General features: G+C 48.2%; 49 non-coding genes across 49 annotated transcripts; 34 read left to right on the plus strand and 15 right to left on the minus strand.

Moving 5' to 3' along the window:
• The first annotated feature begins 323 nt into the window (after positions 1-323).
• On the plus strand, positions 324-396 carry TRNAA-AGC (transfer RNA alanine (anticodon AGC)). Its single transcript has one exon. It is a non-coding gene; the product is annotated as a tRNA-Ala (tRNA).
• Positions 397-496: 100 nt separating this feature from the next.
• On the plus strand, positions 497-582 carry TRNAY-GUA (transfer RNA tyrosine (anticodon GUA)). The gene is given in 2 exon segments: positions 497-533; positions 547-582. It is a non-coding gene; the product is annotated as a tRNA-Tyr (tRNA).
• A 163-nt stretch (positions 583-745) lies between these two features.
• Positions 746-817, minus strand: TRNAG-UCC (transfer RNA glycine (anticodon UCC)). Its single transcript has one exon. It is a non-coding gene; the product is annotated as a tRNA-Gly (tRNA).
• Positions 818-1,288: 471 nt separating this feature from the next.
• Positions 1,289-1,361, plus strand: TRNAA-AGC (transfer RNA alanine (anticodon AGC)). The gene has a single exon. It is a non-coding gene; the product is annotated as a tRNA-Ala (tRNA).
• A 100-nt stretch (positions 1,362-1,461) lies between these two features.
• On the plus strand, positions 1,462-1,547 carry TRNAY-GUA (transfer RNA tyrosine (anticodon GUA)). Its single transcript is given in 2 exon segments — positions 1,462-1,498; positions 1,512-1,547. It is a non-coding gene; the product is annotated as a tRNA-Tyr (tRNA).
• A 163-nt stretch (positions 1,548-1,710) lies between these two features.
• On the minus strand, positions 1,711-1,782 carry TRNAG-UCC (transfer RNA glycine (anticodon UCC)). Its single transcript has one exon. It is a non-coding gene; the product is annotated as a tRNA-Gly (tRNA).
• A 470-nt stretch (positions 1,783-2,252) lies between these two features.
• Positions 2,253-2,325, plus strand: TRNAA-AGC (transfer RNA alanine (anticodon AGC)). Its single transcript has one exon. It is a non-coding gene; the product is annotated as a tRNA-Ala (tRNA).
• Positions 2,326-2,425: 100 nt separating this feature from the next.
• TRNAY-GUA (transfer RNA tyrosine (anticodon GUA)) lies at positions 2,426-2,511 on the plus strand. Its single transcript is given in 2 exon segments — positions 2,426-2,462; positions 2,476-2,511. It is a non-coding gene; the product is annotated as a tRNA-Tyr (tRNA).
• Positions 2,512-2,674: 163 nt separating this feature from the next.
• Positions 2,675-2,746, minus strand: TRNAG-UCC (transfer RNA glycine (anticodon UCC)). Its single transcript has one exon. It is a non-coding gene; the product is annotated as a tRNA-Gly (tRNA).
• Positions 2,747-3,213: 467 nt separating this feature from the next.
• On the plus strand, positions 3,214-3,286 carry TRNAA-AGC (transfer RNA alanine (anticodon AGC)). Its single transcript has one exon. It is a non-coding gene; the product is annotated as a tRNA-Ala (tRNA).
• Positions 3,287-3,386: 100 nt separating this feature from the next.
• TRNAY-GUA (transfer RNA tyrosine (anticodon GUA)) lies at positions 3,387-3,472 on the plus strand. The gene is given in 2 exon segments: positions 3,387-3,423; positions 3,437-3,472. It is a non-coding gene; the product is annotated as a tRNA-Tyr (tRNA).
• Positions 3,473-3,635: 163 nt separating this feature from the next.
• TRNAG-UCC (transfer RNA glycine (anticodon UCC)) lies at positions 3,636-3,707 on the minus strand. The gene has a single exon. It is a non-coding gene; the product is annotated as a tRNA-Gly (tRNA).
• Positions 3,708-4,177: 470 nt separating this feature from the next.
• TRNAA-AGC (transfer RNA alanine (anticodon AGC)) lies at positions 4,178-4,250 on the plus strand. The gene has a single exon. It is a non-coding gene; the product is annotated as a tRNA-Ala (tRNA).
• Positions 4,251-4,350: 100 nt separating this feature from the next.
• On the plus strand, positions 4,351-4,436 carry TRNAY-GUA (transfer RNA tyrosine (anticodon GUA)). Its single transcript is given in 2 exon segments — positions 4,351-4,387; positions 4,401-4,436. It is a non-coding gene; the product is annotated as a tRNA-Tyr (tRNA).
• Positions 4,437-4,599: 163 nt separating this feature from the next.
• TRNAG-UCC (transfer RNA glycine (anticodon UCC)) lies at positions 4,600-4,671 on the minus strand. The gene has a single exon. It is a non-coding gene; the product is annotated as a tRNA-Gly (tRNA).
• Positions 4,672-5,142: 471 nt separating this feature from the next.
• TRNAA-AGC (transfer RNA alanine (anticodon AGC)) lies at positions 5,143-5,215 on the plus strand. The gene has a single exon. It is a non-coding gene; the product is annotated as a tRNA-Ala (tRNA).
• Positions 5,216-5,315: 100 nt separating this feature from the next.
• Positions 5,316-5,401, plus strand: TRNAY-GUA (transfer RNA tyrosine (anticodon GUA)). Its single transcript is given in 2 exon segments — positions 5,316-5,352; positions 5,366-5,401. It is a non-coding gene; the product is annotated as a tRNA-Tyr (tRNA).
• A 163-nt stretch (positions 5,402-5,564) lies between these two features.
• TRNAG-UCC (transfer RNA glycine (anticodon UCC)) lies at positions 5,565-5,636 on the minus strand. The gene has a single exon. It is a non-coding gene; the product is annotated as a tRNA-Gly (tRNA).
• Positions 5,637-6,107: 471 nt separating this feature from the next.
• On the plus strand, positions 6,108-6,180 carry TRNAA-AGC (transfer RNA alanine (anticodon AGC)). Its single transcript has one exon. It is a non-coding gene; the product is annotated as a tRNA-Ala (tRNA).
• Positions 6,181-6,280: 100 nt separating this feature from the next.
• Positions 6,281-6,366, plus strand: TRNAY-GUA (transfer RNA tyrosine (anticodon GUA)). Its single transcript is given in 2 exon segments — positions 6,281-6,317; positions 6,331-6,366. It is a non-coding gene; the product is annotated as a tRNA-Tyr (tRNA).
• Positions 6,367-6,529: 163 nt separating this feature from the next.
• Positions 6,530-6,601, minus strand: TRNAG-UCC (transfer RNA glycine (anticodon UCC)). The gene has a single exon. It is a non-coding gene; the product is annotated as a tRNA-Gly (tRNA).
• Positions 6,602-7,068: 467 nt separating this feature from the next.
• On the plus strand, positions 7,069-7,141 carry TRNAA-AGC (transfer RNA alanine (anticodon AGC)). Its single transcript has one exon. It is a non-coding gene; the product is annotated as a tRNA-Ala (tRNA).
• Positions 7,142-7,241: 100 nt separating this feature from the next.
• On the plus strand, positions 7,242-7,327 carry TRNAY-GUA (transfer RNA tyrosine (anticodon GUA)). Its single transcript is given in 2 exon segments — positions 7,242-7,278; positions 7,292-7,327. It is a non-coding gene; the product is annotated as a tRNA-Tyr (tRNA).
• A 163-nt stretch (positions 7,328-7,490) lies between these two features.
• Positions 7,491-7,562, minus strand: TRNAG-UCC (transfer RNA glycine (anticodon UCC)). Its single transcript has one exon. It is a non-coding gene; the product is annotated as a tRNA-Gly (tRNA).
• Positions 7,563-8,028: 466 nt separating this feature from the next.
• On the plus strand, positions 8,029-8,101 carry TRNAA-AGC (transfer RNA alanine (anticodon AGC)). Its single transcript has one exon. It is a non-coding gene; the product is annotated as a tRNA-Ala (tRNA).
• Positions 8,102-8,201: 100 nt separating this feature from the next.
• TRNAY-GUA (transfer RNA tyrosine (anticodon GUA)) lies at positions 8,202-8,287 on the plus strand. The gene is given in 2 exon segments: positions 8,202-8,238; positions 8,252-8,287. It is a non-coding gene; the product is annotated as a tRNA-Tyr (tRNA).
• A 163-nt stretch (positions 8,288-8,450) lies between these two features.
• Positions 8,451-8,522, minus strand: TRNAG-UCC (transfer RNA glycine (anticodon UCC)). Its single transcript has one exon. It is a non-coding gene; the product is annotated as a tRNA-Gly (tRNA).
• A 467-nt stretch (positions 8,523-8,989) lies between these two features.
• TRNAA-AGC (transfer RNA alanine (anticodon AGC)) lies at positions 8,990-9,062 on the plus strand. Its single transcript has one exon. It is a non-coding gene; the product is annotated as a tRNA-Ala (tRNA).
• Positions 9,063-9,162: 100 nt separating this feature from the next.
• On the plus strand, positions 9,163-9,248 carry TRNAY-GUA (transfer RNA tyrosine (anticodon GUA)). Its single transcript is given in 2 exon segments — positions 9,163-9,199; positions 9,213-9,248. It is a non-coding gene; the product is annotated as a tRNA-Tyr (tRNA).
• Positions 9,249-9,953: 705 nt separating this feature from the next.
• Positions 9,954-10,026, plus strand: TRNAA-AGC (transfer RNA alanine (anticodon AGC)). The gene has a single exon. It is a non-coding gene; the product is annotated as a tRNA-Ala (tRNA).
• A 100-nt stretch (positions 10,027-10,126) lies between these two features.
• On the plus strand, positions 10,127-10,212 carry TRNAY-GUA (transfer RNA tyrosine (anticodon GUA)). Its single transcript is given in 2 exon segments — positions 10,127-10,163; positions 10,177-10,212. It is a non-coding gene; the product is annotated as a tRNA-Tyr (tRNA).
• A 703-nt stretch (positions 10,213-10,915) lies between these two features.
• TRNAA-AGC (transfer RNA alanine (anticodon AGC)) lies at positions 10,916-10,988 on the plus strand. Its single transcript has one exon. It is a non-coding gene; the product is annotated as a tRNA-Ala (tRNA).
• A 100-nt stretch (positions 10,989-11,088) lies between these two features.
• Positions 11,089-11,174, plus strand: TRNAY-GUA (transfer RNA tyrosine (anticodon GUA)). The gene is given in 2 exon segments: positions 11,089-11,125; positions 11,139-11,174. It is a non-coding gene; the product is annotated as a tRNA-Tyr (tRNA).
• A 163-nt stretch (positions 11,175-11,337) lies between these two features.
• TRNAG-UCC (transfer RNA glycine (anticodon UCC)) lies at positions 11,338-11,409 on the minus strand. Its single transcript has one exon. It is a non-coding gene; the product is annotated as a tRNA-Gly (tRNA).
• Positions 11,410-11,879: 470 nt separating this feature from the next.
• TRNAA-AGC (transfer RNA alanine (anticodon AGC)) lies at positions 11,880-11,952 on the plus strand. The gene has a single exon. It is a non-coding gene; the product is annotated as a tRNA-Ala (tRNA).
• A 100-nt stretch (positions 11,953-12,052) lies between these two features.
• TRNAY-GUA (transfer RNA tyrosine (anticodon GUA)) lies at positions 12,053-12,138 on the plus strand. The gene is given in 2 exon segments: positions 12,053-12,089; positions 12,103-12,138. It is a non-coding gene; the product is annotated as a tRNA-Tyr (tRNA).
• A 703-nt stretch (positions 12,139-12,841) lies between these two features.
• On the plus strand, positions 12,842-12,914 carry TRNAA-AGC (transfer RNA alanine (anticodon AGC)). The gene has a single exon. It is a non-coding gene; the product is annotated as a tRNA-Ala (tRNA).
• Positions 12,915-13,014: 100 nt separating this feature from the next.
• On the plus strand, positions 13,015-13,100 carry TRNAY-GUA (transfer RNA tyrosine (anticodon GUA)). The gene is given in 2 exon segments: positions 13,015-13,051; positions 13,065-13,100. It is a non-coding gene; the product is annotated as a tRNA-Tyr (tRNA).
• A 163-nt stretch (positions 13,101-13,263) lies between these two features.
• Positions 13,264-13,335, minus strand: TRNAG-UCC (transfer RNA glycine (anticodon UCC)). The gene has a single exon. It is a non-coding gene; the product is annotated as a tRNA-Gly (tRNA).
• A 466-nt stretch (positions 13,336-13,801) lies between these two features.
• On the plus strand, positions 13,802-13,874 carry TRNAA-AGC (transfer RNA alanine (anticodon AGC)). Its single transcript has one exon. It is a non-coding gene; the product is annotated as a tRNA-Ala (tRNA).
• Positions 13,875-13,974: 100 nt separating this feature from the next.
• TRNAY-GUA (transfer RNA tyrosine (anticodon GUA)) lies at positions 13,975-14,060 on the plus strand. The gene is given in 2 exon segments: positions 13,975-14,011; positions 14,025-14,060. It is a non-coding gene; the product is annotated as a tRNA-Tyr (tRNA).
• Positions 14,061-14,223: 163 nt separating this feature from the next.
• Positions 14,224-14,295, minus strand: TRNAG-UCC (transfer RNA glycine (anticodon UCC)). Its single transcript has one exon. It is a non-coding gene; the product is annotated as a tRNA-Gly (tRNA).
• Positions 14,296-14,936: 641 nt separating this feature from the next.
• TRNAY-GUA (transfer RNA tyrosine (anticodon GUA)) lies at positions 14,937-15,022 on the plus strand. The gene is given in 2 exon segments: positions 14,937-14,973; positions 14,987-15,022. It is a non-coding gene; the product is annotated as a tRNA-Tyr (tRNA).
• Positions 15,023-15,185: 163 nt separating this feature from the next.
• Positions 15,186-15,257, minus strand: TRNAG-UCC (transfer RNA glycine (anticodon UCC)). Its single transcript has one exon. It is a non-coding gene; the product is annotated as a tRNA-Gly (tRNA).
• A 468-nt stretch (positions 15,258-15,725) lies between these two features.
• TRNAA-AGC (transfer RNA alanine (anticodon AGC)) lies at positions 15,726-15,798 on the plus strand. Its single transcript has one exon. It is a non-coding gene; the product is annotated as a tRNA-Ala (tRNA).
• Positions 15,799-15,898: 100 nt separating this feature from the next.
• Positions 15,899-15,984, plus strand: TRNAY-GUA (transfer RNA tyrosine (anticodon GUA)). The gene is given in 2 exon segments: positions 15,899-15,935; positions 15,949-15,984. It is a non-coding gene; the product is annotated as a tRNA-Tyr (tRNA).
• Positions 15,985-16,147: 163 nt separating this feature from the next.
• Positions 16,148-16,219, minus strand: TRNAG-UCC (transfer RNA glycine (anticodon UCC)). The gene has a single exon. It is a non-coding gene; the product is annotated as a tRNA-Gly (tRNA).
• Positions 16,220-16,686: 467 nt separating this feature from the next.
• TRNAA-AGC (transfer RNA alanine (anticodon AGC)) lies at positions 16,687-16,759 on the plus strand. Its single transcript has one exon. It is a non-coding gene; the product is annotated as a tRNA-Ala (tRNA).
• A 349-nt stretch (positions 16,760-17,108) lies between these two features.
• TRNAG-UCC (transfer RNA glycine (anticodon UCC)) lies at positions 17,109-17,180 on the minus strand. Its single transcript has one exon. It is a non-coding gene; the product is annotated as a tRNA-Gly (tRNA).
• Positions 17,181-17,554: the final 374 nt, after the last annotated feature.

Raw genomic sequence — 17,554 nt, forward strand, 5'->3', positions numbered from 1 at the left:
GGCGCAGCGGGAGCGTGCTGGGCCCATAACCCAGAGGTCGATGGATCGAAACCATCCTCTGCTAGGCGCAGAGTTTTGTATTTTTCATGCTCCCAGGAAAAAGGTACCCCAAAAATTCACTGTCTCGTTCTTTCAGGCCACCCAAAGCCCAGCAAACTCCACTGTCCTTTATATTTCAAGGCACCAAAAAATCCACACTTAAAAAAAAAAAAAAAAAAAAAAAAAAAAGAAAGAAACCTTTCTTCTCCCATGGTCAAAACTTGGTTTAGGCATGATAACATGACTGCGGTGTGACCCGAGTGCCAGAAACCAGCAACAGTAGAGGGGGATTAGCTCAAATGGTAGAGCGCTCGCTTAGCATGCGAGAGGTAGCGGGATCGATGCCCGCATCCTCCAAAACTTCCACTTGGCACTACCTTCAAATGAAGGGCCAACTTCTTTTTAGTTGGCACTGACACAAAAACCTAGGAAGCAGCTGCACGCATATCTGGCTAAACCTTCGATAGCTCAGCTGGTAGAGCGGAGGACTGTAGTAGCTAATTAGCAATCCTTAGGTCGCTGGTTCGATTCCGGCTCGAAGGATGCTTTTGAGTGTCCGACAACCTTGCATGCTTCAACTCGGAGGCTCTCTCGCACAGACTTTGCAGCTGCATACCTCCTGGGCGCACTCTTTTTGAGCCTGACCGCACAACCATTGGCCTCTGGAGAGAGTGTTAACAAGAATACTTCAAAACAAGAGTAACAATGCGTTGGCCGGGAATCGAACCCGGGTCAACTGCTTGGAAGGCAGCTATGCTCACCACTATACCACCAACGCCATAGAATTCACACCACTTCTCAATCGTGAAAATGCAACTCTCACCCCTAGTGTGACTAAAGCCAACTCTTCTGCTTCGTTAGTGGCTTGACAACAGTCAGACGGTAATGTGGCTTCTCGTAAGAGAGGTTTAAGCAGCAGCAGAGTGGCGCAGCGGGAGCGTGCTGGGCCCATAACCCAGAGGTCGATGGATCGAAACCATCCTCTGCTAGGCGCAGAGTTTTGTATTTTTCATGCTCCCAGGAAAAAGGTACCCCAAAAATTCACTGTCTCGTTCTTTCAGGCCACCCAAAGCCCAGCAAACTCCACTGTCCTTTATATTTCAAGGCACCAAAAAATCCACACTTAAAAAAAAAAAAAAAAAAAAAAAAAAAAAGAAAGAAACCTTTCTTCTCCCATGGTCAAAACTTGGTTTAGGCATGATAACATGACTGCGGTGTGACCCGAGTGCCAGAAACCAGCAACAGTAGAGGGGGATTAGCTCAAATGGTAGAGCGCTCGCTTAGCATGCGAGAGGTAGCGGGATCGATGCCCGCATCCTCCAAAACTTCCACTTGGCACTACCTTCAAATGAAGGGCCAACTTCTTTTTAGTTGGCACTGACACAAAAACCTAGGAAGCAGCTGCACGCATATCTGGCTAAACCTTCGATAGCTCAGCTGGTAGAGCGGAGGACTGTAGTAGCTAATTAGCAATCCTTAGGTCGCTGGTTCGATTCCGGCTCGAAGGATGCTTTTGAGTGTCCGACAACCTTGCATGCTTCAACTCGGAGGCTCTCTCGCACAGACTTTGCAGCTGCATACCTCCTGGCCACACTCTTTTTGAGCCTGACCGCACAACCATTGGCCTCTGGAGAGAGTGTTAACAAGAATACTTCAAAACAAGAGTAACAATGCGTTGGCCGGGAATCGAACCCGGGTCAACTGCTTGGAAGGCAGCTATGCTCACCACTATACCACCAACGCCATAGAATTCACACCACTTCTCAATCGTGAAAATGCAACTCTCACCCCTAGTGTGACTAAAGCCAACTCTTCTGCTTCGTTAGTGGCTTGACAACAGTCAGACGGTAATGTGGCTTCTCGTAAGAGAGGTTTAAGCAGCAGCAGAGTGGCGCAGCGGGAGCGTGCTGGGCCCATAACCCAGAGGTCGATGGATCGAAACCATCCTCTGCTAGGCGCAGAGTTTTGTATTTTTCATGCTCCCAGGAAAAAGGTACCCCAAAAATTCACTGTCTCGTTCTTTCAGGCCACCCAAAGCCCAGCAAACTCCACTGTCCTTTATATTTCAAGGCACCAAAAAATCCACACTTAAAAAAAAAAAAAAAAAAAAAAAAAAAAGAAAGAAACCTTTCTTCTCCCATGGTCAAAACTTGGTTTAGGCATGATAACATGACTGCGGTGTGACCCGAGTGCCAGAAACCAGCAACAGTAGAGGGGGATTAGCTCAAATGGTAGAGCGCTCGCTTAGCATGCGAGAGGTAGCGGGATCGATGCCCGCATCCTCCAAAACTTCCACTTGGCACTACCTTCAAATGAAGGGCCAACTTCTTTTTAGTTGGCACTGACACAAAAACCTAGGAAGCAGCTGCACGCATATCTGGCTAAACCTTCGATAGCTCAGCTGGTAGAGCGGAGGACTGTAGTAGCTAATTAGCAATCCTTAGGTCGCTGGTTCGATTCCGGCTCGAAGGATGCTTTTGAGTGTCCGACAACCTTGCATGCTTCAACTCGGAGGCTCTCTCGCACAGACTTTGCAGCTGCATACCTCCTGGGCGCACTCTTTTTGAGCCTGACCGCACAACCATTGGCCTCTGGAGAGAGTGTTAACAAGAATACTTCAAAACAAGAGTAACAATGCGTTGGCCGGGAATCGAACCCGGGTCAACTGCTTGGAAGGCAGCTATGCTCACCACTATACCACCAACGCCATAGAATTCACACCACTTCTCAATCGTGAAAATGCAACTCTCACCCCTAGTGTGACTAAAGCCAACTCTTCTGCTTCGTTAGTGGCTTGACAACAGTCAGACGGTAATGTGGCTTCTCGTAAGAGAGGTTTAAGCAGCAGCAGAGTGGCGCAGCGGGAGCGTGCTGGGCCCATAACCCAGAGGTCGATGGATCGAAACCATCCTCTGCTAGGCGCAGAGTTTTGTATTTTTCATGCTCCCAGGAAAAAGGTACCCCAAAAATTCACTGTCTCGTTCTTTCAGGCCACCCAAAGCCCAGCAAACTCCACTGTCCTTTATATTTCAAGGCACCAAAAAATCCACACTTTAAAAAAAAAAAAAAAAAAAAAAAAAAAAGAAACCTTTCTTCTCCCATGGTCAAAACTTGGTTTAGGCATGATAACATGACTGCGGTGTGACCCGAGTGCCAGAAACCAGCAACAGTAGAGGGGGATTAGCTCAAATGGTAGAGCGCTCGCTTAGCATGCGAGAGGTAGCGGGATCGATGCCCGCATCCTCCAAAACTTCCACTTGGCACTACCTTCAAATGAAGGGCCAACTTCTTTTTAGTTGGCACTGACACAAAAACCTAGGAAGCAGCTGCACGCATATCTGGCTAAACCTTCGATAGCTCAGCTGGTAGAGCGGAGGACTGTAGTAGCTAATTAGCAATCCTTAGGTCGCTGGTTCGATTCCGGCTCGAAGGATGCTTTTGAGTGTCCGACAACCTTGCATGCTTCAACTCGGAGGCTCTCTCGCACAGACTTTGCAGCTGCATACCTCCTGGGCGCACTCTTTTTGAGCCTGACCGCACAACCATTGGCCTCTGGAGAGAGTGTTAACAAGAATACTTCAAAACAAGAGTAACAATGCGTTGGCCGGGAATCGAACCCGGGTCAACTGCTTGGAAGGCAGCTATGCTCACCACTATACCACCAACGCCATAGAATTCACACCACTTCTCAATCGTGAAAATGCAACTCTCACCCCTAGTGTGACTAAAGCCAACTCTTCTGCTTCGTTAGTGGCTTGACAACAGTCAGACGGTAATGTGGCTTCTCGTAAGAGAGGTTTAAGCAGCAGCAGAGTGGCGCAGCGGGAGCGTGCTGGGCCCATAACCCAGAGGTCGATGGATCGAAACCATCCTCTGCTAGGCGCAGAGTTTTGTATTTTTCATGCTCCCAGGAAAAAGGTACCCCAAAAATTCACTGTCTCGTTCTTTCAGGCCACCCAAAGCCCAGCAAACTCCACTGTCCTTTATATTTCAAGGCACCAAAAAATCCACACTTAAAAAAAAAAAAAAAAAAAAAAAAAAAAGAAAGAAACCTTTCTTCTCCCATGGTCAAAACTTGGTTTAGGCATGATAACATGACTGCGGTGTGACCCGAGTGCCAGAAACCAGCAACAGTAGAGGGGGATTAGCTCAAATGGTAGAGCGCTCGCTTAGCATGCGAGAGGTAGCGGGATCGATGCCCGCATCCTCCAAAACTTCCACTTGGCACTACCTTCAAATGAAGGGCCAACTTCTTTTTAGTTGGCACTGACACAAAAACCTAGGAAGCAGCTGCACGCATATCTGGCTAAACCTTCGATAGCTCAGCTGGTAGAGCGGAGGACTGTAGTAGCTAATTAGCAATCCTTAGGTCGCTGGTTCGATTCCGGCTCGAAGGATGCTTTTGAGTGTCCGACAACCTTGCATGCTTCAACTCGGAGGCTCTCTCGCACAGACTTTGCAGCTGCATACCTCCTGGGCGCACTCTTTTTGAGCCTGACCGCACAACCATTGGCCTCTGGAGAGAGTGTTAACAAGAATACTTCAAAACAAGAGAAACAATGCGTTGGCCGGGAATCGAACCCGGGTCAACTGCTTGGAAGGCAGCTATGCTCACCACTATACCACCAACGCCATAGAATTCACACCACTTCTCAATCGTGAAAATGCAACTCTCACCCCTAGTGTGACTAAAGCCAACTCTTCTGCTTCGTTAGTGGCTTGACAACAGTCAGACGGTAATGTGGCTTCTCGTAAGAGAGGTTTAAGCAGCAGCAGAGTGGCGCAGCGGGAGCGTGCTGGGCCCATAACCCAGAGGTCGATGGATCGAAACCATCCTCTGCTAGGCGCAGAGTTTTGTATTTTTCATGCTCCCAGGAAAAAGGTACCCCAAAAATTCACTGTCTCGTTCTTTCAGGCCACCCAAAGCCCAGCAAACTCCACTGTCCTTTATATTTCAAGGCACCAAAAAATCCACACTTAAAAAAAAAAAAAAAAAAAAAAAAAAAAAGAAAGAAACCTTTCTTCTCCCATGGTCAAAACTTGGTTTAGGCATGATAACATGACTGCGGTGTGACCCGAGTGCCAGAAACCAGCAACAGTAGAGGGGGATTAGCTCAAATGGTAGAGCGCTCGCTTAGCATGCGAGAGGTAGCGGGATCGATGCCCGCATCCTCCAAAACTTCCACTTGGCACTACCTTCAAATGAAGGGCCAACTTCTTTTTAGTTGGCACTGACACAAAAACCTAGGAAGCAGCTGCACGCATATCTGGCTAAACCTTCGATAGCTCAGCTGGTAGAGCGGAGGACTGTAGTAGCTAATTAGCAATCCTTAGGTCGCTGGTTCGATTCCGGCTCGAAGGATGCTTTTGAGTGTCCGACAACCTTGCATGCTTCAACTCGGAGGCTCTCTCGCACAGACTTTGCAGCTGCATACCTCCTGGGCGCACTCTTTTTGAGCCTGACCGCACAACCATTGGCCTCTGGAGAGAGTGTTAACAAGAATACTTCAAAACAAGAGTAACAATGCGTTGGCCGGGAATCGAACCCGGGTCAACTGCTTGGAAGGCAGCTATGCTCACCACTATACCACCAACGCCATAGAATTCACACCACTTCTCAATCGTGAAAATGCAACTCTCACCCCTAGTGTGACTAAAGCCAACTCTTCTGCTTCGTTAGTGGCTTGACAACAGTCAGACGGTAATGTGGCTTCTCGTAAGAGAGGTTTAAGCAGCAGCAGAGTGGCGCAGCGGGAGCGTGCTGGGCCCATAACCCAGAGGTCGATGGATCGAAACCATCCTCTGCTAGGCGCAGAGTTTTGTATTTTTCATGCTCCCAGGAAAAAGGTACCCCAAAAATTCACTGTCTCGTTCTTTCAGGCCACCCAAAGCCCAGCAAACTCCACTGTCCTTTATATTTCAAGGCACCAAAAAATCCACACTTAAAAAAAAAAAAAAAAAAAAAAAAAAAAAGAAAGAAACCTTTCTTCTCCCATGGTCAAAACTTGGTTTAGGCATGATAACATGACTGCGGTGTGACCCGAGTGCCAGAAACCAGCAACAGTAGAGGGGGATTAGCTCAAATGGTAGAGCGCTCGCTTAGCATGCGAGAGGTAGCGGGATCGATGCCCGCATCCTCCAAAACTTCCACTTGGCACTACCTTCAAATGAAGGGCCAACTTCTTTTTAGTTGGCACTGACACAAAAACCTAGGAAGCAGCTGCACGCATATCTGGCTAAACCTTCGATAGCTCAGCTGGTAGAGCGGAGGACTGTAGTAGCTAATTAGCAATCCTTAGGTCGCTGGTTCGATTCCGGCTCGAAGGATGCTTTTGAGTGTCCGACAACCTTGCATGCTTCAACTCGGAGGCTCTCTCGCACAGACTTTGCAGCTGCATACCTCCTGGGCGCACTCTTTTTGAGCCTGACCGCACAACCATTGGCCTCTGGAGAGAGTGTTAACAAGAATACTTCAAAACAAGAGAAACAATGCGTTGGCCGGGAATCGAACCCGGGTCAACTGCTTGGAAGGCAGCTATGCTCACCACTATACCACCAACGCCATAGAATTCACACCACTTCTCAATCGTGAAAATGCAACTCTCACCCCTAGTGTGACTAAAGCCAACTCTTCTGCTTCGTTAGTGGCTTGACAACAGTCAGACGGTAATGTGGCTTCTCGTAAGAGAGGTTTAAGCAGCAGCAGAGTGGCGCAGCGGGAGCGTGCTGGGCCCATAACCCAGAGGTCGATGGATCGAAACCATCCTCTGCTAGGCGCAGAGTTTTGTATTTTTCATGCTCCCAGGAAAAAGGTACCCCAAAAATTCACTGTCTCGTTCTTTCAGGCCACCCAAAGCCCAGCAAACTCCACTGTCCTTTATATTTCAAGGCACCAAAAAATCCACACTTTAAAAAAAAAAAAAAAAAAAAAAAAAAAAGAAACCTTTCTTCTCCCATGGTCAAAACTTGGTTTAGGCATGATAACATGACTGCGGTGTGACCCGAGTGCCAGAAACCAGCAACAGTAGAGGGGGATTAGCTCAAATGGTAGAGCGCTCGCTTAGCATGCGAGAGGTAGCGGGATCGATGCCCGCATCCTCCAAAACTTCCACTTGGCACTACCTTCAAATGAAGGGCCAACTTCTTTTTAGTTGGCACTGACACAAAAACCTAGGAAGCAGCTGCACGCATATCTGGCTAAACCTTCGATAGCTCAGCTGGTAGAGCGGAGGACTGTAGTAGCTAATTAGCAATCCTTAGGTCGCTGGTTCGATTCCGGCTCGAAGGATGCTTTTGAGTGTCCGACAACCTTGCATGCTTCAACTCGGAGGCTCTCTCGCACAGACTTTGCAGCTGCATACCTCCTGGGCGCACTCTTTTTGAGCCTGACCGCACAACCATTGGCCTCTGGAGAGAGTGTTAACAAGAATACTTCAAAACAAGAGAAACAATGCGTTGGCCGGGAATCGAACCCGGGTCAACTGCTTGGAAGGCAGCTATGCTCACCACTATACCACCAACGCCATAGAATTCACACCACTTCTCAATCGTGAAAATGCAACTCTCACCCCTAGTGTGACTAAAGCCAACTCTTCTGCTTCGTTAGTGGCTTGACAACAGTCAGACGGTAATGTGGCTTCTCGTAAGAGAGGTTTAAGCAGCAGCAGAGTGGCGCAGCGGGAGCGTGCTGGGCCCATAACCCAGAGGTCGATGGATCGAAACCATCCTCTGCTAGGCGCAGAGTTTTGTATTTTTCATGCTCCCAGGAAAAAGGTACCCCAAAAATTCACTGTCTCGTTCTTTCAGGCCACCCAAAGCCCAGCAAACTCCACTGTCCTTTATATTTCAAGGCACCAAAAAATCCACACTTTAAAAAAAAAAAAAAAAAAAAAAAAAAAGAAACCTTTCTTCTCCCATGGTCAAAACTTGGTTTAGGCATGATAACATGACTGCGGTGTGACCCGAGTGCCAGAAACCAGCAACAGTAGAGGGGGATTAGCTCAAATGGTAGAGCGCTCGCTTAGCATGCGAGAGGTAGCGGGATCGATGCCCGCATCCTCCAAAACTTCCACTTGGCACTACCTTCAAATGAAGGGCCAACTTCTTTTTAGTTGGCACTGACACAAAAACCTAGGAAGCAGCTGCACGCATATCTGGCTAAACCTTCGATAGCTCAGCTGGTAGAGCGGAGGACTGTAGTAGCTAATTAGCAATCCTTAGGTCGCTGGTTCGATTCCGGCTCGAAGGATGCTTTTGAGTGTCCGACAACCTTGCATGCTTCAACTCGGAGGCTCTCTCGCACAGACTTTGCAGCTGCATACCTCCTGGGCGCACTCTTTTTGAGCCTGACCGCACAACCATTGGCCTCTGGAGAGAGTGTTAACAAGAATACTTCAAAACAAGAGTAACAATGCGTTGGCCGGGAATCGAACCCGGGTCAACTGCTTGGAAGGCAGCTATGCTCACCACTATACCACCAACGCCATAGAATTCACACCACTTCTCAATCGTGAAAATGCAACTCTCACCCCTAGTGTGACTAAAGCCAACTCTTCTGCTTCGTTAGTGGCTTGACAACAGTCAGACGGTAATGTGGCTTCTCGTAAGAGAGGTTTAAGCAGCAGCAGAGTGGCGCAGCGGGAGCGTGCTGGGCCCATAACCCAGAGGTCGATGGATCGAAACCATCCTCTGCTAGGCGCAGAGTTTTGTATTTTTCATGCTCCCAGGAAAAAGGTACCCCAAAAATTCACTGTCTCGTTCTTTCAGGCCACCCAAAGCCCAGCAAACTCCACTGTCCTTTATATTTCAAGGCACCAAAAAATCCACACTTTAAAAAAAAAAAAAAAAAAAAAAAAAAAAGAAACCTTTCTTCTCCCATGGTCAAAACTTGGTTTAGGCATGATAACATGACTGCGGTGTGACCTGAGTGCCAGAAACCAGCAACAGTAGAGGGGGATTAGCTCAAATGGTAGAGCGCTCGCTTAGCATGCGAGAGGTAGCGGGATCGATGCCCGCATCCTCCAAAACTTCCACTTGGCACTACCTTCAAATGAAGGGCCAACTTCTTTTTAGTTGGCACTGACACAAAAACCTAGGAAGCAGCTGCACGCATATCTGGCTAAACCTTCGATAGCTCAGCTGGTAGAGCGGAGGACTGTAGTAGCTAATTAGCAATCCTTAGGTCGCTGGTTCGATTCCGGCTCGAAGGATGCTTTTGAGTGTCCGACAACCTTGCATGCTTCAACTCGGAGGCTCTCTCGCACAGACTTTGCAGCTGCATACCTCCTGGGCGCACTCTTTTTGAGCCTGACCGCACAACCATTGGCCTCTGGAGAGAGTGTTAACAAGAATACTTCAAAACAAGAGAAACAATGCGTTGGCCAGGAATCGAACCCGGGTCAACTGCTTGGAAGGCAGCTATGCTCACCACTATACCACCAACGCCATAGAATTCACACCACTTCTCAATCGTGAAAATGCAACTCTCACCCCTAGTGTGACTAAAGCCAACTCTTCTGCTTCGTTAGTGGCTTGACAACAGTCAGACGGTAATGTGGCTTCTCGTAAGAGAGGTTTAAGCAGCAGCAGAGTGGCGCAGCGGGAGCGTGCTGGGCCCATAACCCAGAGGTCGATGGATCGAAACCATCCTCTGCTAGGCGCAGAGTTTTGTATTTTTCATGCTCCCAGGAAAAAGGTACCCCAAAAATTCACTGTCTCGTTCTTTCAGGCCACCCAAAGCCCAGCAAACTCCACTGTCCTTTATATTTCAAGGCACCAAAAAATCCACACTTAAAAAAAAAAAAAAAAAAAAAAAAAAAAGAAAGAAACCTTTCTTCTCCCATGGTCAAAACTTGGTTTAGGCATGATAACATGACTGCGGTGTGACCCGAGTGCCAGAAACCAGCAACAGTAGAGGGGGATTAGCTCAAATGGTAGAGCGCTCGCTTAGCATGCGAGAGGTAGCGGGATCGATGCCCGCATCCTCCAAAACTTCCACTTGGCACTACCTTCAAATGAAGGGCCAACTTCTTTTTAGTTGGCACTGACACAAAAACCTAGGAAGCAGCTGCACGCATATCTGGCTAAACCTTCGATAGCTCAGCTGGTAGAGCGGAGGACTGTAGTAGCTAATTAGCAATCCTTAGGTCGCTGGTTCGATTCCGGCTCGAAGGATGCTTTTGAGTGTCCGACAACCTTGCATGCTTCAACTCGGAGGCTCTCTCGCACAGACTTTGCAGCTGCATACCTCCTGGGCGCACTCTTTTTGAGCCTGACCGCACAACCATTGGCCTCTGGAGAGAGTGTTAACAAGAATACTTCAAAACAAGAGTAACAATGCGTTGGCTGGGAATCAAACCCGGGTCAACTGCTTGGAAGGCAGCTATGCTCACCACTATACCACCAACGCCATAGAATTCACACCACTTCTCAATCGTGAAAATGCAACTCTCACCCCTAGTGTGACTAAAGCCAACTCTTCTGCTTCGTTAGTGGCTTGACAACAGTCAGACGGTAATGTGGCTTCTCGTAAGAGAGGTTTAAGCAGCAGCAGAGTGGCGCAGCGGGAGCGTGCTGGGCCCATAACCCAGAGGTCGATGGATCGAAACCATCCTCTGCTAGGCGCAGAGTTTTGTATTTTTCATGCTCCCAGGAAAAAGGTACCCCAAAAATTCACTGTCTCGTTCTTTCAGGCCACCCAAAGCCCAGCAAACTCCACTGTCCTTTATATTTCAAGGCACCAAAAAATCCACACTTTAAAAAAAAAAAAAAAAAAAAAAAAAAAAAGAAACCTTTCTTCTCCCATGGTCAAAACTTGGTTTAGGCATGATAACATGACTGCGGTGTGACCCGAGTGCCAGAAACCAGCAACAGTAGAGGGGGATTAGCTCAAATGGTAGAGCGCTCGCTTAGCATGCGAGAGGTAGCGGGATCGATGCCCGCATCCTCCAAAACTTCCACTTGGCACTACCTTCAAATGAAGGGCCAACTTCTTTTTAGTTGGCACTGACACAAAAACCTAGGAAGCAGCTGCACGCATATCTGGCTAAACCTTCGATAGCTCAGCTGGTAGAGCGGAGGACTGTAGTAGCTAATTAGCAATCCTTAGGTCGCTGGTTCGATTCCGGCTCGAAGGATGCTTTTGAGTGTCCGACAACCTTGCATGCTTCAACTCGGAGGCTCTCTCGCACAGACTTTGCAGCTGCATACCTCCTGGGCGCACTCTTTTTGAGCCTGACCGCACAACCATTGGCCTCTGGAGAGAGTGTTAACAAGAATACTTCAAAACAAGAGAAACAATGCGTTGGCCGGGAATCGAACCCGGGTCAACTGCTTGGAAGGCAGCTATGCTCACCACTATACCACCAACGCCATAGAATTCACACCACTTCTCAATCGCGAAAATGCAACTCTCACCCCTAGTGTGACTAAAGCCAACTCTTCTGCTTCGTTAGTGGCTTGACAACAGTCAGACGGTAATGTGGCTTCTCGTAAGAGAGGTTTAAGCAGCAGCAGAGTGGCGCAGCGGGAGCGTGCTGGGCCCATAACCCAGAGGTCGATGGATCGAAACCATCCTCTGCTAGGCGCAGAGTTTTGTATTTTTCATGCTCCCAGGAAAAAGGTACCCCAAAAATTCACTGTCTCGTTCTTTCAGGCCACCCAAAGCCCAGCAAACTCCACTGTCCTTTATATTTCAAGGCACCAAAAAATCCACACTTAAAAAAAAAAAAAAAAAAAAAAAAAAAAGAAAGAAACCTTTCTTCTCCCATGGTCAAAACTTGGTTTAGGCATGATAACATGACTGCGGTGTGACCCGAGTGCCAGAAACCAGCAACAGTAGAGGGGGATTAGCTCAAATGGTAGAGCGCTCGCTTAGCATGCGAGAGGTAGCGGGATCGATGCCCGCATCCTCCAAAACTTCCACTTGGCACTACCTTCAAATGAAGGGCCAACTTCTTTTTAGTTGGCACTGACACAAAAACCTAGGAAGCAGCTGCACGCATATCTGGCTAAACCTTCGATAGCTCAGCTGGTAGAGCGGAGGACTGTAGTAGCTAATTAGCAATCCTTAGGTCGCTGGTTCGATTCCGGCTCGAAGGATGCTTTTGAGTGTCCGACAACCTTGCATGCTTCAACTCGGAGGCTCTCTCGCACAGACTTTGCAGCTGCATACCTCCTGGGCGCACTCTTTTTGAGCCTGACCGCACAACCATTGGCCTCTGGAGAGAGTGTTAACAAGAATACTTCAAAACAAGAGTAACAATGCGTTGGCTGGGAATCAAACCCGGGTCAACTGCTTGGAAGGCAGCTATGCTCACCACTATACCACCAACGCCATAGAATTCACACCACTTCTCAATCGTGAAAATGCAACTCTCACCCCTAGTGTGACTAAAGCCAACTCTTCTGCTTCGTTAGTGGCTTGACAACAGTCAGACGGTAATGTGGCTTCTCGTAAGAGAGGTTTAAGCAGCAGCAGAGTGGCGCAGCGGGAGCGTGCTGGGCCCATAACCCAGAGGTCGATGGATCGAAACCATCCTCTGCTAGGCGCAGAGTTTTGTATTTTTCATGCTCCCAGGAAAAAGGTACCCCAAAAATTCACTGTCTCGTTCTTTCAGGCCACCCAAAGCCCAGCAAACTCCACTGTCCTTTATATTTCAAGGCACCAAAAAATCCACACTTTAAAAAAAAAAAAAAAAAAAAAAAAAAAAAGAAACCTTTCTTCTCCCATGGTCAAAACTTGGTTTAGGCATGATAACATGACTGCGGTGTGACCCGAGTGCCAGAAACCAGCAACAGTAGAGGGGGATTAGCTCAAATGGTAGAGCGCTCGCTTAGCATGCGAGAGGTAGCGGGATCGATGCCCGCATCCTCCAAAACTTCCACTTGGCACTACCTTCAAATGAAGGGCCAACTTCTTTTTAGTTGGCACTGACACAAAAACCTAGGAAGCAGCTGCACGCATATCTGGCTAAACCTTCGATAGCTCAGCTGGTAGAGCGGAGGACTGTAGTAGCTAATTAGCAATCCTTAGGTCGCTGGTTCGATTCCGGCTCGAAGGATGCTTTTGAGTGTCCGACAACCTTGCATGCTTCAACTCGGAGGCTCTCTCGCACAGACTTTGCAGCTGCATACCTCCTGGGCGCACTCTTTTTGAGCCTGACCGCACAACCATTGGCCTCTGGAGAGAGTGTTAACAAGAATACTTCAAAACAAGAGAAACAATGCGTTGGCCGGGAATCGAACCCGGGTCAACTGCTTGGAAGGCAGCTATGCTCACCACTATACCACCAACGCCATAGAATTCACACCACTTCTCAATCGCGAAAATGCAACTCTCACCCCTAGTGTGACTAAAGCCAACTCTTCTGCTTCGTTAGTGGCTTGACAACAGTCAGACGGTAATGTGGCTTCTCGTAAGAGAGGTTTAAGCAGCAGCAGAGTGGCGCAGCGGGAGCGTGCTGGGCCCATAACCCAGAGGTCGATGGATCGAAACCATCCTCTGCTAGGCGCAGAGTTTTGTATTTTTCATGCTCCCAGGAAAAAGGTACCCCAAAAATTCACTGTCTCGTTCTTTCAGGCCACCCAAAGCCCAGCAAACTCCACTGTCCTTTATATTTCAAGGCACCAAAAAATCCACACTTTAAAAAAAAAAAAAAAAAAAAAAAAAAAGAAACCTTTCTTCTCCCATGGTCAAAACTTGGTTTAGGCATGATAACATGACTGCGGTGTGACCCGAGTGCCAGAAACCAGCAACAGTAGAGGGGGATTAGCTCAAATGGTAGAGCGCTCGCTTAGCATGCGAGAGGTAGCGGGATCGATGCCCGCATCCTCCAAAACTTCCACTTGGCACTACCTTCAAATGAAGGGCCAACTTCTTTTTAGTTGGCACTGACACAAAAACCTAGGAAGCAGCTGCACGCATATCTGGCTAAACCTTCGATAGCTCAGCTGGTAGAGCGGAGGACTGTAGTAGCTAATTAGCAATCCTTAGGTCGCTGGTTCGATTCCGGCTCGAAGGATGCTTTTGAGTGTCCGACAACCTTGCATGCTTCAACTCGGAGGCTCTCTCGCACAGACTTTGCAGCTGCATACCTCCTGGGCGCACTCTTTTTGAGCCTGACCGCACAACCATTGGCCTCTGGAGAGAGTGTTAACAAGAATACTTCAAAACAAGAGTAACAATGCGTTGGCCGGGAATCGAACCCGGGTCAACTGCTTGGAAGGCAGCTATGCTCACCACTATACCACCAACGCCATAGAATTCACACCACTTCTCAATCGTGAAAATGCAACTCTCACCCCTAGTGTGACTAAAGCCAACTCTTCTGCATCGTTAGTGGCTTGACAACAGTCAGACGGTAATGTGGCTTCTCGTAAGAGAGGTTTAAGCAGCAGCAGAGTGGCGCAGCGGGAGCGTGCTGGGCCCATAACCCAGAGGTCGATGGATCGAAACCATCCTCTGCTAGGCGCAGAGTTTTGTATTTTTCATGCTCCCAGGAAAAAGGTACCCCAAAAATTCACTGTCTCGTTCTTTCAGGCCACCCAAAGCCCAGCAAACTCCACTGTCCTTTATATTTCAAGGCACCAAAAAATCCACACTTAAAAAAAAAAAATAAAAAAAAAAAAAGAAAGAAACCTTTCTTCTCCCATGGTCAAAGCTTGGTTTAGGCATGATAACATGACTGCGGTGTGACCCGAGTGCCAGAAACCAGCAACAGTAGAGGGGGATTAGATCAAATGGTAGAGCGCTCGCTTAGCATGCGAGAGGTAGCGGGATCGATGCCCGCATCCTCCAAAACTTCCACTTGGCACTACCTTCAAATGAAGGGCCAACTTCTTTTTAGTTGGCACTGACACAAAAACCTAGGAAGCAGCTGCACGCATATCTGGCTAAACCTTCGATAGCTCAGCTGGTAGAGCGGAGGACTGTAGTAGCTAATTAGCAATCCTTAGGTCGCTGGTTCGATTCCGGCTCGAAGGATGCTTTTGAGTGTCCGACAACCTTGCATGCTTCAACTCGGAGGCTCTCTCGCACAGACTTTGCAGCTGCATACCTCCTGGGCGCACTCTTTTTGAGCCTGACCGCACAACCATTGGCCTCTGGAGAGAGTGTTAACAAGAATACTTCAAAACAAGAGTAACAATGCGTTGGCCGGGAATCGAACCCGGGTCAACTGCTTGGAAGGCAGCTATGCTCACCACTATACCACCAACGCCATAGAATTCACACCACTTCTCAATCGTGAAAATGCAACTCTCACCCCTAGTGTGACTAAAGCCAACTCTTCTGCATCGTTAGTGGCTTGACAACAGTCAGACGGTAATGTGGCTTCTCGTAAGAGAGGTTTAAGCAGCAGCAGAGTGGCGCAGCGGGAGCGTGCTGGGCCCATAACCCAGAGGTCGATGGATCGAAACCATCCTCTGCTAGGCGCAGAGTTTTGTATTTTTCATGCTCCCAGGAAAAAGGTACCCCAAAAATTCACTGTCTCGTTCTTTCAGGCCACCCAAAGCCCAGCAAACTCCACTGTCCTTTATATTTCAAGGCACCAAAAAATCCACACTTAAAAAAAAAAAATAAAAAAAAAAAAAGAAAGAAACCTTTCTTCTCCCATGGTCAAAGCTTGGTTTAGGCATGATAACATGACTGCGGTGTGACCCGAGTGCCAGAAGCCAGCAACCGTAGAGGGGGATTAGCTCAAATGGTAGAGCGCTCGCTTAGCATGCGAGAGGTAGCGGGATCGATGCCCGCATCCTCCAAAACTTCCACTTGGCACTACCTTCAAATGAAGGGCCAACTTCTTTTTAGTTGGCACTGACACAAAAACCTAGGAAGCAGCTGCACGCATATCTGGCTAAACCTTCGATAGCTCAGCTGGTAGAGCGGAGGACTGTAGTAGCTAATTAGCAATCCTTAGGTCGCTGGTTCGATTCCGGCTCGAAGGATGCTTTTGAGTGTCCGACAACCTTGCATGCTTCAACTCGGAGGCTCTCTCGCACAGACTTTGCAGCTGCATACCTCCTGGGCGCACTCTTTTTGAGCCTGACCGCACAACCATTGGCCTCTGGAGAGAGTGTTAACAAGAATACTTCAAAACAAGAGTAACAATGCGTTGGCCGGGAATCGAACCCGGGTCAACTGCTTGGAAGGCAGCTATGCTCACCACTATACCACCAACGCCATAGAATTCACACCACTTCTCAATCGTGAAAATGCAACTCTCACCCCTAGTGTGACTAAAGCCAACTCTTCTGCATCGTTAGTGGCTTGACAACAGTCAGACGGTAATGTGGCTTCTCGTAAGAGAGGTTTAAGCAGCAGCAGAGTGGCGCAGCGGGAGCGTGCTGGGCCCATAACCCAGAGGTCGATGGATCGAAACCATCCTCTGCTAGGCGCAGAGTTTTGTATTTTTCATGCTCCCAGGAAAAAGGTACCCCAAAAATTCACTGTCTCGTTCTTTCAGGCCACCCAAAGCCCAGCAAACTCCACTGTCCTTTATATTTCAAGGCACCAAAAAATCCACACTTTAAAAAAAAAAAAAAAAAAAAAAAAAAAAGAAACCTTTCTTCTCCCATGGTCAAAACTTGGTTTAGGCATGATAACATGACTGCGGTGTGACCCGAGTGCCAGAAACCAGCAACAGTAGAGGGGGATTAGCTCAAATGGTAGAGCGCTCGCTTAGCATGCGAGAGGTAGCGGGATCGATGCCCGCATCCTCCAAAACTTCCACTTGGCACTACCTTCAAATGAAGGGCCAACTTCTTTTTAGTTGGCACTGACACAAAAACCTAGGAAGCAGCTGCACGCATATCTGGCTAAACCTTTGATAGCTCAGCTGGTAGAGCGGAGGACTGTAGTAGCTAATTAGCAATCCTTAGGTCGCTGGTTCGATTCCGGCTCGAAGGATGCTTTTGAGTGTCCGACAACCTTGCATGCTTCAACTCGGAGGCTCTCTCGCACAGACTTTGCAGCTGCATACCTCCTGGGCGCACTCTTTTTGAGCCTGACCGCACAACCATTGGCCTCTGGAGAGAGTGTTAACAAGAATACTTCAAAACAAGAGTAACAATGCGTTGGCCGGGAATCGAACCCGGGTCAACTGCTTGGAAGGCAGCTATGCTCACCACTATACCACCAACGCCATAGAATTCACACCACTTCTCAATCGTGAAAATGCAACTCTCACCCCTAGTGTGACTAAAGCCAACTCTTCTGCTTCGTTAGTGGCTTGACAACAGTCAGACGGTAATGTGGCTTCTCGTAAGAGAGGTTTAAGCAGCAGCAGAGTGGCGCAGCGGGAGCGTGCTGGGCCCATAACCCAGAGGTCGATGGATCGAAACCATCCTCTGCTAGGCGCAGAGTTTTGTATTTTTCATGCTCCCAGGAAAAAGGTACCCCAAAAATTCACTGTCTCGTTCTTTCAGGCCACCCAAAGCCCAGCAAACTCCACTGTCCTTTATATTTCAAGGCACCAAAAAATCCACACTTAAAAAAAAAAAATAAAAAAAAAAAAAG

This window comes from Eleutherodactylus coqui, chromosome 1, assembly GCF_035609145.1.
Source record: "Eleutherodactylus coqui strain aEleCoq1 chromosome 1, aEleCoq1.hap1, whole genome shotgun sequence".
Taxonomy (NCBI): domain Eukaryota; kingdom Metazoa; phylum Chordata; class Amphibia; order Anura; family Eleutherodactylidae; genus Eleutherodactylus; species Eleutherodactylus coqui.